Genomic DNA, 14,491 nt, shown 5'->3' on the forward strand with positions numbered 1-14,491 from the left:
CTCAGGTCTGGAGGAAAATGCTTCAGTCTGTACAGGGCTCCAGTCTCTGAATTTAAGCTGGTAGCATGCTCAGAATTAAATTAATTTACAAGTTGGGGACCCCCCCCCCCAAAGACTCTCATTTTCCCCTCCACTTCTGTTCCCTCTCTCTTTCCTGAAAACCTGGGTAATCTTTCCCCTTTTCTTACTTCCTTCTCTCCACTCACCAGCCAACCTACCTTTATCTGCCCCCCCATCTTCAGCTTTCCCTCCTTCCCTCCTCTTAGCAGCATTTCCCTGGGGAAACTCTGGTTCCAGCCGCAGTTGCATGGTGAGTGTCAAGCTTTCCTAGGCCATTTCTTGGCTAACAAAATTTTGGCTCAGGCTAGGGTTGCCAGCCCCCCGCCCCTTACCTTGCGGGTGATGGGAGGGTGGGTGGCTAATGGAGGGCTCTGATCCATACATCTCATGTATCTGAAGCATGCATGTGTGCACACACTTGGGAGGCTCTCCAATGATGTCACTTCCGGTTGATATTGGAAGTGACGGTGTCTCTTTGGGGCAAAATTGATTTGGCCCCCAAAAGACGCCATTGCTTTCAGTCAGGTGGTAGCAAGTAACCTGGTGGTTGTTGCTGGGCTTGGTCCAAACAAGTCCTCCATCAAAGCTCAAAACAGCTCTGGAAATGGTCCTACTACCCCTTCACCTTGCCTTTAATGACAGAAACCAAGGCTTGGAGGCTGGCATGTGGTTGTTAGCAACTCCAATAACGGCAGCTGAGTCTGTCTCTTAACATTACAGGTGTAGCTTTTATTATTTGGGGGCGGTTTAAGCCTGTGCTTCCCAATTGCCTGCCAGTGGTGGGCAATCTCCTTGGGGTCTGCCCCATTGCCCACCAATCACTGGCAATTGGTGAGAGATGGCAAATTCCCTGGAGATCACCCACCATGGCAGGCAACCAGAAAAGCGTGCACTGGCCTTGCTCCCAGCGAGGTGCAACTCTGTCACTTCCTGAAATGATGTTGCACCAGTAGTGGGTGTGACTCCATGCTTTGCTAGGACCATTACGCCTCTCGAGGAGCGCGTGCACACAAGCCCTGTCCCCCCAGGAGGGCATAGGAGTCTGGGAACCCTAGTTAAGCCTCCATTTTCAAAAAGATTTCCGTTTTCATGCAAATCTGGGGCTTCCCTCAGGTCTGTAGACAGATCAATCTTGTCTGTTCATCAGCCAACTCTCAGGCTTCAAGTATCCACAGATGGGGCCATATTGAGCACTAGATTTGTAGCATTAGGTTTGTAGAAAGATCTGTCTTGACAGTTCAGGGATGTAAGTATCCACAGATCTGGCCACATTGAGAATTAGATATTTCAGTGATGTTCCAGTGGTTTATCAAGGAAAATAACCGACAAATTCCTTTTAAATGAATTACAGCAAAGTGAGTAACTTAGCCCAACAGAGAGTTTTGCAGGCAATAAATATATACCAAATCACGCTCTTGAGAAGATTCATTCAGGCCTTAAGTAGGTAAGTCCCACTCCTCAGCAGTTTACCACGTGCTTTATAGAACTTATCCCAGAGAATCAGGTGACTGTGGAGGCACAACTAGGGTGTGAATTCAAAAACAGGGAAGCTCCGCTGCAAGTAGCTGCCAGATGCCTGCTCTTGGTTTTATGTTTCTGCCAAGCCCCAGAAAATGTAAAAAGGTTTTAAAAGGATGGCATTAATAACAGCAGAGTATACAGTATAAACGGCCTAACATGCAAGGCAATGGTTAACTGGAAGTCCTCTTCCCAAATGGGCAGCAGATCGCCTATGTCTTGTGCTGTCTTTCATGACCAAATGAAAGGAAGATAGTCCCTGGACCTTTCATACCTTTACCATGCAATCCTAAACAAAGTTACTCCAATCTAAGCCAATTGAAATCCATGGGTTTAGTGGAGGAACCAGGGCTTTTTTTTCAGCTGGAACGCGGTGGAATGGAGTTCCGGAACCTCTTGAAAATGATCACGTGGCTGGTGGCCCCGCCCCTGATCTCCAGACAGAGGGGAGTTTAGATTGCCCTCTGCCACCAGCCATGTGACCATTTTCTCCGAGGGCAACCCACTGAGTTCCACCACCTCTTTTCCCAGAAAAAAGCCCTGGGAGGAACTATGTTTAGGATTGCACTGTTAATTTCCTAATGTATAGTCCTACACAAGAATGTTTATCTTGAACCATATTTGTATAGTTCTAATGGGAATTTTGTGCAGTCTTGAATTGGTAGGCAAATGAAGAACAAGATACTGAGGAAAACAGATGCCTGTATTCAGCAAACATGTTTATTTTATTTTTATTTTATTTCAATTATTATCTGTCTTCCTCAGTGACACCTTTGGAGGATTACAGAATCATAACATGATGTAATAAAGACCACTCAGTACTGTCAAAGAAACTGGGTTGCAGAGTTAGAAAACAAATAACAACAGTATAATATATGCAATAAACTGGATCACACACTTAGAAAACACAACAAAAAAAGACAATATAATACGTCCAATGAATAATGCAAAATGGGCAGACGACTTGCATAACATTTTCACAGACAATTAAAATGACAACCTTAACTCTTGATAAAAATGCCCTCTTGAATTTTAGCAGTATAGCATAGTATGTGCAGCAAAAGCATGTGTGTGTGCGTGCCTGAGTTGGAGAGTATGTGCATAGACAGAAACGTGCACACAGAAGCCGGTTTAAGCTTTAGAAAAGAAACGTGAGTCCTTTTATTGCAGGAACTTCATTGAAGATAGGAAAGAATAGGAAAAAGCATTCTGTTCTATCTATCTAGTCTAGGATGCTGAGAGATGCAGGATGGCATGGCCTGTACCCATGGTGGCAAGATGGGGAAGAATAAAGAGAGGAAGGTGTGGTGCAAGAAGGAGGGAAGTCCCTAAGAAAACAAATCTACACTTCAAAGGGATAGCTTCAGGATAGGAGAAAGGAAGAATGGACAAACCCTTGACCTCTTTCCCTCTCTGAGAGCCAAGCTACAAGTGACGCCTGACACAGGTTGGACACTTGTCAGCTTCCCTCAAGTTTTGATGGGAAATGTAGGCATCCTGGTCTTGCAGCTTGGCTCTCCAATTGCTGTCCAACGGACTTTTCAACTGTCACTTGTCCAACGTTCCGCCAAGCTGCCTCCATTTCCCATCAAAACTTGAGGGAAGCTGACAAGTGTCCAACCTGTGTCATTCGTCACTTGTAGTTTGGCTCTGACTCTCTCATATTCCACCTCTGAAACCAAAGATGAGGGACAACATAACAGTCCTTCACTTCTTACATTGAACAATTTCATTTTGCACATTCTGCCAAATGATAAGTAGCTGGGGAGCATTCCTCACCTTGTCAGGCAGGCTATTTCACAAGGTGGAAGCCACCACAGAGAACACTCAGGCAGCTGTTGATCTCACCCATTTGCAGGGCGGCACTTTTCGAAGGCCTTGCTGATTTAAGCAAAGCGGTCTCCACGGAACAGTACACATTAGTGGTTGTTATTGTTCTCGTGCATCTGTAAAACCTGAAAATGCCTTTTTCATCTTGGGGTACCTGCTGATGTCATCCTCTGATGTGCTGGGTTCTGTGTCTAAAATTTGCATTTCAGAATTATCGTCTTTGTCTATGGAGAGGTCAGCATGGTGTGACGAGACTGGGTTCTAGCGGAGATCATGGTTCAGATCTTCATTTTGCCATGAAACTTGCTAGGTGATTTACGAGGAATGTTCTGAGGATAAAATGGAGGAAGCAAGAACCACGGATGCTGCATTGAATTCCTTGGGAAAAGGAGCTAGATCAAGTGACCAATAGCAAGCAAAACTCTCCACATGCTGCTTCCTTTCTTTATGACTACCACCAGATTTCCAAGTCTGAGGATTTGCTCCCACTTTCTCAATGTGGGCTACTGCTTGTAGTTGCCATGACATATTACTCTAAGGAGCCCACACACAAGGATAATTCACAGGTATGTAACACTGGCATACGCAGTATGTGTAAATGAGGATCACATAAAGCTAAATTTTCTCAAATATTTCCCCTGTATTCATAGTTGGTTGGCTCTTTTTACTCTTGCATGATGAATTGTTAGGGTTGCTAGGTCGCCCAACCCCCCAGGCAGTAAGTTGGAGGTCCAGCACTTACCTTTAAGGTACTTTTCCAGGAAGTAACATCATTGTGCAGGTCACATGCTGCCGTGGGAGCACTCCTGCGCTCCACAAGGGGTCAAATCCAGCCCAAATCCGGCTGCTGCAGAGCACGGGAGCACTGCTGCGCTCCATAGTGGCCCTAATTGGACCCGAATCTGGCCTGATTTGAGCCAAATCAGAATTGAATTGGCCTGAATCCAGCCACTGGGGAGCACGGGAGTGCTCCTATGTGCTGCAGCGGCCCAAATTGGGCCAGATCTGGTTGAATTGGGCCAGGAAAGCAGGGGTGGAGGGTGGGAGTGGGGGATCCCCCACCCCCAGCAGGGGACTGGCATCCCTATGAATTGTACAGACTTGCCCAAATTTCTTATTCTGCATATCTGTGAAAGTTATAGGAACGGTGACTCTCAAACAGGAAGGAAGATATTTGCTCAAGAGTGGACAGGCCCTTCAACTTACTGCAGGAACCAGAAACAGGCAGAGCCAAGTATCCCCCGAGGTAGTGGCAGCTCTGCAGGATCCACTCAGTTTGAATCCAGGCTGCAGTGACTTTGTCAAAGTTGTAGTGGACCAGTCTGAGGAAAGGGGCCTCACAGAGCTGCCAAGACTCCAAGGGTTGCTTGGCTCAGTGTTGTTTTATTCTACATTTTCTGGTTGAAGACTGAGCTTGTCTGCCACCTTGCTATAAGAAGCAGAAGTGAGACAAAGCTGGAAATGTGATGAGCAGGGCCCAGCCATCAGGAGGAAGAAATGTAATAGGCATTTCATTTGCTGTCCTTCCTTCCTTCCTTCCTTCCTTCCTTCCTTCCTTCCTTCCTTCCTTCCTTCCTTCCTTCCTGTCTATTCTTTTTGGAAGATTCCTGGCTCTTTTGTATTACACATTACTCAGGTCTTAAATTTCCTGAGTTCTTTGGAAAGTGTGACGACTTCAAAAGAAAGAAAAGTAACCTGAATCTACATCAATTGTGTTGAAAGCAAAAGGAATAAAATGTTATGTAACACATTATTTGACAGAAACCATATCAAATAACAGGGCTCCAATACTTAAAGGGAAAAAATGAGAGTATTTAATATAGTTTGCCTGCCTGGAAATATGCAGAAAGGATTTGTGTAAACTCAAGTGAGTCTCGTGTATTTCTCATTATAGGGTTGTCTCTAAAAGAAAGATCTTTTAAAATCCTAATGGTTTGTGGAGGATCCTCTTTGGGCTTTCCAGGGAAATTTCTTTCCAAAGAACATTAGGAGGAGCCCTGCTTTAAACGTCTTAAGAACAGCAGTGAAGATCTCTATGTTGTGTTAATTATACATCTCTCACAAAAGGAAGGAACAGACTCACAAGTGCTTGTCACCATTATGGAATCTGCTAGAATGTGAAAACTATCAAACCAAGTTGAGAGATGCTGGCGTCTACTGCCAGTTTCCTTGCTAAAGACAATCTGTGTCTATTGGATCTAGTTCATACTAATCTAAAGTTTAATTCAAGTGCATTTCTGTAGTAGTTCAGTCATTGGCAGGAGCTATACGACCTCAGGCCTTTAATTCTTACATTAATAACCAGTGAAGAATCGGTTCACTGTAATTTAGTCCATCTCACCTCAACTCAGTAACAGCCCTCAATAATTGGGAGGTCTCAGGGCCAAGCTACAAGTGACAAATGACACTTGAATGGCAAGTGGATCGAGTGGAGCGCAAGTGGAGGGCAAGTGAACAGGGAGGAATACACGTGAGTCTGTTCACTTGCCAGGCAAGGGTAATTCGTCACTTGTAGCTTGGCCCACGGAGGAATACACTTGCCATTCAAGTGTCATTCGTCACTTGTAGCTTGGCCCTCACTCAGCAAATTTACTCTTTCCCACACCAGAGGTGAGTGGCTGGACTGGGGAAGAAAGACAATGCTCTCATTGGTGGAAGCTATGAGAGTGAAGGTGGCTATTGTTTTAAACTGGCCTCTCTTTGTAACATCTCTTCTGCCCACCTTTCTATGGTGCAGTTTCATTTGGCATGCTTTGTGCTGTTGTGGTCACTGTGTCTCGAAAAGGACATTGCAGAGCTGGAAAGATTACAGCAGAGGGCAACCTACACGATTCACGAGTTGGAGCACGAGTTCCTATGGAGAGTCTGGGACTTTTCAGTTTAGAAAAGAGATGACTGAAGGGTAGAAAGAGAGAAAATTTCCTCCCTCTCCCCAAATACTTGAAAGTATCCAATTAAGTTGTTAGGCAGGAGATTCAGGATGGACAACAAGAAATAGTACTTTGTGAGTGGAATTCACTGCCAGAGGTGGTAGCTTCTGCTTTAAAAGGGGATTAGACAGAATCATGGAGGGTAGGTCTATCAGTGGCTGCTAGCTATGGTGACTAAACGAAACCTCCATAGTCAGAGGCAGTGGATCTCTGAATACTAATGCCAGGATGCAAAATTTGGCCTCTATGCCCGGTTGCTGGATCTGCAGGTAAAGCCGCCAAACATCCAGAAACTCCAGTTCCTTTTAAAAGGCAGGCTTCTAGCTGTTAAGGCCATGAAGACAGGTTTGAAGTCTGTGGGCAGTCTAGTGAAATCTCAAGAAGCCAGAGAGAGGGGCTGGATAAAATTTCAAGTACATGAGGATGTTTGGTGACAGTGGCCCAGCACAGCTCCCTGCTCATTTCCATTACAAGAAGAAGTAAGATAAATTATGCAAACGAAAGTATGCAGATATGCTTTATTTGCATGATTTATACAATCAACAGAAAACTGATTGATATGACAGTTCGGGTGCTGTGACAGGATGGAGTGCCGACAGGCTATTCCTATCCTAACCTTCCATCCTGCGCCCCATTCTCCTTCTAGGAAAGGGTAGAGGGACTATGAAAATTTAAATAACAACCAGTCTTCCTACTGTTCAATAGGCCTCTGAAGAAGGCTGTGTTAAAATTCCTTTTTAAAAACAACCCCAGTATTATCTGAATATCATAGGCAAGCATAACAAAAATCAGTGATGTGAATGGGTAGTAGCTTAAAAGTCCAAGTTACAGTTGTAATTAAAACAGAATAAAGGGGAACTTAGTTTGGAAGGTAAGGTTGCCAGGTTGGAGGCCTGGCACCTACCTTATGGCTTCCCCCATTGCACATGCGTGCTCCTGGCTCATGCAGTGTTGTCACTTCTGGGAAGTGATGTCATTGTGTGGGTCACATGATGCCCTGGGAGCACTCCTGTGCTCCCCATGGGGCTAAATCGTGCCAGATTCTGGCCAAATCTGGCCCGAATCAGACCGCTGCAGTGCGTGGGAGTGTGCCCTGGGAGGCACACTCCCCCCCTCCCCGCTGGCCAGGTAAACAGGGGCGGCGGGGGCGTGGAGGGTGGGAGCAGCATTGGAAGGCATTAAAAATAAAATTCTTCAGAGTCCTTCAAAACTGGCAAAAAGCAAGTGCAAATTTAAAAGTATCAGCTTTTAAGTTTCTCCCCCCACTCCCAGATATTTATAGCCAGCAGCATTCCCTACATTGACATTAGCCCCTTCTGCAATCCAGACGTACTCCTCATTTTTCAAGAAGTCAAGCCAAAACCAATGCAATCGGCTTCGCCACATTACCACTGCGCTTTTTCCATGTAATGGTAGTGTGGTGTTGCTTTATTTATTCTGCTCTGTACTCAGATAAATAGGAAGTAAAGAGTGCTGGCGCTGTTGTCATCACAGGTGGGGTTTTTTGCACATGGTAAATTAATGCATCACTAAAATGCTGAAGGGGTCACTATTCCCGGAATTTCTCCCTCTTGGCTCCATCTTTGTCTATCTGATTGGCTGATTCAGGCTCTGTTCTTCCCTCTATTCCAACCCTTACAAACACGAAAAAATCAAAGCAATTAATGTAATGAAAGCTATAGGGAATCCTGCACCTTCTGCACAGATGCAAAGCAAACCATTGGCGCATCAATCCAATGCTGGATTTAGAGAAAAAAGAAAAAGAAAAAAGAGGAGGAGGAGAGGGAAGAGGGGAGGGGGAAGGGTGGGAAGGAGGGAAGAGGGCATGGCTGGATAGATGAAAGTGGCCAATCACAAAGAAGAGGGCTGACAGGGAGCAGGAGAGGGGCAGAAGAGGGCTGGACACTAACAGCCCATGAGCTTAGACTGTTGTAACTCTGTTTAGGATTGCACTGTAAATGCCAGCATAAAAATTATGCACAGGGGAAAACACAGACTGGAAAACGGCTTTTTAAAAAGCCAGGGAAAAAGTGCTCCCAGGAAAAAGCCGCAAAAAACCTGGACCCACTACTAATGGCACAAAATAGGGTACGGAGGGTTGCAAATAAATCGATGCAGTTTTGGGAATGAACCGCCAAAATTAACTGTTGTGGAAAGGGTTACTGTTTCTAGAAAGTCCTTTGTTCAGACCAGCCAATATAGTGTAGCAGAGTTAGAGTGCTGAGCTACACCAGAGAATACCTGGGATCACATTGGTGATTGCTATGAAACTCTATGGATGAGCTTGCTTCAGAAATATGGCACAGGTTATATTAATAGACCAATTTTAGAAATCCATCCAAGATAGGCGATTTCTGTTACAGATTCCAGTGGGCTAGTCCTCCTAAGACTCCTATTTGTTTGTTTTTCTTTACAAATATGTCGGAAATCTAACTTTTTTCATTGTGCATATGCTGAGTGATCATCTGAATTATTCACCTTGAACACAAACTACCATCACCTCCCTGCTGAGTTAAGAAACAATTCAGCTAGCGCATCCATTTTATAATACACTAGCAACAAAGCCCATTGTAGGAAAACATACAACAGGCTCTAGAAAGGGGAGGGTGGGCAGGTGGGCATTCCCTCCCCCTCCATCACTGATCCAGGCCAGATGAAGGCAGGGAGGGTGGGAATGGCCACCTCCTCTGCATTTGATCCCAATTGAGGGAAGGGGGAGCGGGCATTGCCACCTGCTCCACTCCTGTTCCTGGCCATGTGAATGGGGGCAGGCATTGCCTCCTGCTCTGCACCTGATCCCAGCTGGGTGAAGGGGGGCAGGCATTGCCTTATGCTCTGCTCCTGATCCCGGCTGGGTGAACAAGGTGGGCATTGTCACCCTCTCCTCACCTGATCCTGGCTGGATGAAGGGGTCAGGCATTGCCACCTGCTCCACTCCTGATCCCTGCTGGGTGAAAGGGAGTAGGCATTTCCTCCTGCACTGTGTCTGATCCTGGCCAGGTGAAGGGAGGCAGGCATTACCACCTGCTTCACTCCTGATCCCAGCTGGGTGATGGTGGGGGCAGGCATTGTCACCTGCTCTGCTCGTGATCCCATCTGAGTGATGGCAGAGTGTGGACATTGCCACCTGCTCCACTCCTGATTTCACCCGGGCGAAGCAGGGAGTGGGCATTGCTACCTGCTTTGCTCCTGATCCGAGCTGAGTGAAGATAGGGAGCGGGCATTGCCACCTGCTCTGCGCCTGATCCTAGCTGGGTGAAGATGGAAGGCGAGCATTGCCACCTGCTCTGCTCCTGATCCTAGCTGGGTGAAGGCAAAGGGTGGGCATTGCCACCTGCTCTACTCCTGATCCCAGCTGGGTGAAGGTGGAGAATGAGTATTGCCACCTGCTCTGCTTGTGATCCCATCTGGCTGATGGCAGAGTGTGGACATTGCCACCTGCTCCACTCCTGATCTCACCCAGGCAAAGCAGGGAGTGGGCATTGCTACCTGCTTTGCTCCTGATTCGAGCTGAGTGAAGATGGGGAGCAGGCATTGCCACCTGCTCCGCACCTTCACCCAGCTGGGTGAAGGCGAAGGGTGGGCATTGCCACCTGCTCCACTTCTGATCCCAGCTGGGTGAAGGTGGGGGATAGGCATTGCCACCTGCTCCGCTTCTGATCTCAGCTGGGTGAAGGTGGGTGACAGGCATTGCCACCTGCTCCACGCCTGGGTTTCCTACTGTGACACGCTTTCTGGAGTTCTGGCTGCCTCATCTGGGCTTCCCTCCACAGCACCACCCTCTGATGGCACACCAGGGTAGGAAGTGAATTGTCTTGAATACGCTTAGCCTTTTATATAGTAGGATAAGCATAAAAACAGCATGCAAGGACCTCTTGCATTTTGACATAACTCTCCAATTTTTAAAAAAATAATTGTGGATTCCTGGAGTTTTCAGCTATGCTTTCAGAAATATGGTCTTTTAATATTCACCCAATTTTGGGAACATTCTCAGCAGGAGCAAAGATATTCCAAGAGCTAACATGATGTTGCCATCTGTTGGAAATAATTCCTCCGTCATACTAATTTGTCATTTTTCTATTACAGGCCTAGTGATAAGTGTTCTGTGTTGCTTAATAATGTGAACGCTTGAATGTTGCTCCACAAAAGTTGATGTAATTGGTCTTAAAAGCCTCAAAATGGCTTTGCTGTTTATTAATGTAAGCATTACAGTTAAATGTCTTTTGTAGATCAAGCATTTACTATCATTATCTTCCAGACTGTTAGGCTAATCTATATATATAAAGACAAGTGTCCTGATTGATTCATCAACTCTTAGCCCAAACCCCTGGATCTAGAAACATGAAATTTGGGGAGAGCATTCCTTTCATGATGTAAACACCCACTAAGAAGGGATTTTAAGAACTTCGCTCCCTAAGGGGGTAAAAAGGGGTAAAATGTGTTTTCCAAAAGGGATACAGCTTCCCTGTGAGTGTGGCTGGCAGGCTGCTGCCTGCTTGTCCCCCAATCCACTGCCAGCTCGGCCACTCTTCCCTGATTGGGCCAGCCTTTCAAGGTCATTTGCATATGTGGGCTGATTGGGGCTCACACCATTCCACACCTCATCCCCTCAGCATACTTTGCTTTATTCAAACACCTTTGTGAAGCTCGGGTACTATGCTATTATACTACAAAACCAACTAACCCCCCCCCCCCATGTTACATACCCGTAAGTATTATAACTTGATTTAAAGAAGTTAAATACCATAGCGAAGCATGGGTATCAAGCTAGTATGAAATAAAAACAGTAGACGGGGAAACCAGTAAGGTTGTAATCTCCTTAGGAAATGCTGGGAGATTTTGAGGACAGTGCCTAGGAAGGATGGAATTTGAGAAGGATGTGACATCACTTCCAGGGGACACTCTAAGAATTTCCCATAGAGACATGGGGAAATTTGTATAGCATCTCTGGGGAAGGGAGGGGATTGGGGTCAAGGGCAGGGGTTTGCACATCCTGGGAGGGCAAATGGTAAGCCTAGAATCCAAGGATAAGAATATGTAGTCCTCCTGAGTAAGTTTCTTGAGGAGTGAAAAAGTCTGAGAAACATCTCCAGAGAGATAGGTGGAATTCAAGCTAGAGACTGGCTTTGTGTATATCTCCTCTGCAGGCTTAAAACTAATTTCATGGTAATTCCCTCTTGCATGAAAATTCTGAGAATTGTCATTCGTTTAGGGAAACTAGGGATCTCTTACAGAATTCTCAGATTCAGCACTTTACCAAACTACAGTTCCCCAGGATTGCTTAGGGTACATCATAATTCCTTCAAAGATACAAAGCCAAGAAAGGTTTGTAGCAGCCTTTAGGGAAGGAAAGGACTAATTTACATCCCAAATTGGGAACAACTGGGTCAGATATTTTATGGCAGCAGCCTATGTCTATTGTAACGTGCCTGAGATATCCTCATAGAAAGGCAGCATATAAATGCATGTCTGAAAGAAAGCAGCAGTGAACTAAAAGGTGATATGATGAAGCATTACAGGAAGAAAGGTGTGTCCTATCCTCCTTTAGAATGACGACACTCGTGCCATTTGAAGCACTTTTGAGCCTCTCTTCTAGCATTGTGTACAGGTATGAAGGAAATAAATGCAGTTGCAACACACACACCCATTTTCCCACCCACACTTCCTCCCATAAAGTTGTAGCCTTTTGGAAATGACTTTATTCCCATTTTAACTTTCTCTTCCTATGTGAAAGTGTCTGTCTGGTCACTGTTAGCTATAATTTTAAAGGCACAGCTCCGCTACCCAACTGCTTCTTTTCCATGATACTGAACATCTGGGGCATGGCCATCTCCTCCCCGGCAAATCTGACAAGGTCAGGCAAGCATATTGCCAATGGTACTAATGCCTCGTTAAGTTGTTTTTAAAAAGCAGTATTATGAGCAGGTGTGCACATGTGCCTGCATTTTTAACTTCTTTAAAAATGCTTCTTCTGGGCAAAACTGGAGAGTTTTCTTAGCGAGGGTTAGCTTCGTTTCAAGTCTTCGTCAATATGACTGTACAGGCTGATTTTGACAAGGCAGCCATAAAGGCAAAAAAAATTAAGACCAAACCAAGTGAGGATGAACTGCTGGAGCTGTACGGGCTCTTCAAACCATCTACTGTGGGAGACATCAATATTGCGTGTCCAGGAATGCTAGACTAGAAAGGTAAAGCCAAATGGGAAGCTTGTAACCTTAAGAAAGGTATGTCAAAGGAAGATGCCATGAAGGCTTACATTTCTAAAGCAAATGAGCTGATACAGAAATATGGAAATTAGAGCTCCTCCAGATATATTCGCTCTTCAGAAGCTAACAAATAGTGATAAGGCAGGAGTGCTACTGACTTTGCAGTCTGACATGGAACTTCATCATCGGTAACTCAGTGCTACTAATTGTACCTGGTCGCATTTGTTTATACTAAATTTTTACTTAGTATAAAAAAAAGAAACTGGCTGGAGAAACTGAGAAGGTATTTCCTCAATTTTGTCACACACACACACACACACACACACACACACACACTCCCGAGTCCAAACTTTCTCCAAACACTGCCCATTTCACTAGACGTCGCAAGCCCTTCTCATACATTCAGTGCGGGTAAAATGAATGCCCACAGGGGAAAGGCAAGGTCATGGTAGCAAGCTGTGCCCCAGCCTTTGCACATTCATTTGGACATATGTTTTGAGCCTATGTGCTTTACATGAATGTACATGCGGCTCTCTTTACACAGTTGGGATTGGGAACCCTGAAAAAGCAGAGTTCCCAGTTATACAGAAAGACTCAAAACACATACAGATTTCAGCAGAATCAAGAAAGGAGCATTTGGGTATAATCAGCACGTTTTTCTCCCAAACTCGTCTGCTTCATCGGACATCAGAAGCCCATTGACACAACCCAAGAGGTCTCTGTATATCTGTTTGCACTTAAGCTCAGCAGAGTATCAAATGTCTACGATGAGGCAGAACTTGCTTCTGTGATCCTGCTATGTGCAGTATGTATTCCTTCTACCCCTTTGCATGTCCGAAGAGGGCTGAATAAGGCAGAGTAAAGAAAATTACAATGGGTCAGGTGGGAGATAATGTAGAAAGTGGTTATTCACTGTTCCCAAGGATGTCATTATAGGATTTCATCCCAGACTGGGTCAGAATGGTTCATTCAGGCAAGTTGGGAATCTCATCTCTCTCTCACTAGTTGGAAGGAGTGTGGTGGTGGTGACACTTAACGCAGAAAATGCAAAACTTTTGAATGGTGATGATGTGCATTGACTGAGTGGGAAAAGATTCCCAAGTGATCATTAAAGGCATTGAAATTGTACACGTGATTTCTGGAAGCAGGCTTGACAATGGCAGTTAACTACACGAAGCGTCGCCAGCCATGTTTCCTTTTCTTGCCAATTACAGATTAGCAGCTCCTTGACCCTCGGGGTCCTCTTGGTAGACAGCATCGTAGAGCTGCTGGCAATTTAATCAGCTGGCTGTACTGAAGGCTACAGCAATCTTTACAAAAGGAACATGCAGACGATCCCCTCTGCCAATGTCTTTCAGAGCCCATTGTCAAGCCGTCTTGCATCCAAGAAGACAGAAATAATTTGCAAAATGAATGCCAAGACAGGAACACAAAGGATAAATTGCATCATAGCTAGAATGAATGATAAATAATACTAGAGGCTTCTCTGGGGAAATTAATGTTGCTGAATAGCTGGATTTCTCCCCCTTTTCATCTGAAAATACTTAAGAGCCTCTCATGTAGAAATCTTCAGAAAGATGCGCGTTAGGGGGCATTGGAAAATATTGATAAAATAAATACTTCCCACTTTTTGGAGGATCTCAGCAGGTGGTACGAATACTACAGCATACATACAGGTTGCCAGATCACTGAGGGCATGATCTCATTCTTTGACATGTCAGCTTTGCCTTTGTAAGTAAGAAAGAAAATGTTGTGAAATGGGTTAGGGGACCATGTAATTGAGATGGCTGAGTACGGCCACAGCATTGCTGACCCCACATAAGCCCACTTTTTTGACCAGATGCTGACATGGTCATCATGACTACAGACAGGATCAAGGGACAGAGCCCAGAGCAGCAGTCTAGCTTCCAACAATCTTGCAAGGTAGGTTATGCTGAGAAAAAAGTG

The 14,491-nt window shown here is 45.2% G+C and overlaps 1 pseudogene; it reads left to right on the forward strand.

Annotated features, from left to right (window-relative positions):
• Nucleotides 1–12,369: 12,369 nt before the first annotated feature.
• LOC129327562 (acyl-CoA-binding protein homolog) lies at nucleotides 12,370–12,636 on the forward strand (annotated as a pseudogene).
• Nucleotides 12,637–14,491: the final 1,855 nt, after the last annotated feature.

Source organism: Eublepharis macularius, chromosome 4, assembly GCF_028583425.1.
Source record: "Eublepharis macularius isolate TG4126 chromosome 4, MPM_Emac_v1.0, whole genome shotgun sequence".
Classification (NCBI taxonomy): domain Eukaryota; kingdom Metazoa; phylum Chordata; class Lepidosauria; order Squamata; family Eublepharidae; genus Eublepharis; species Eublepharis macularius.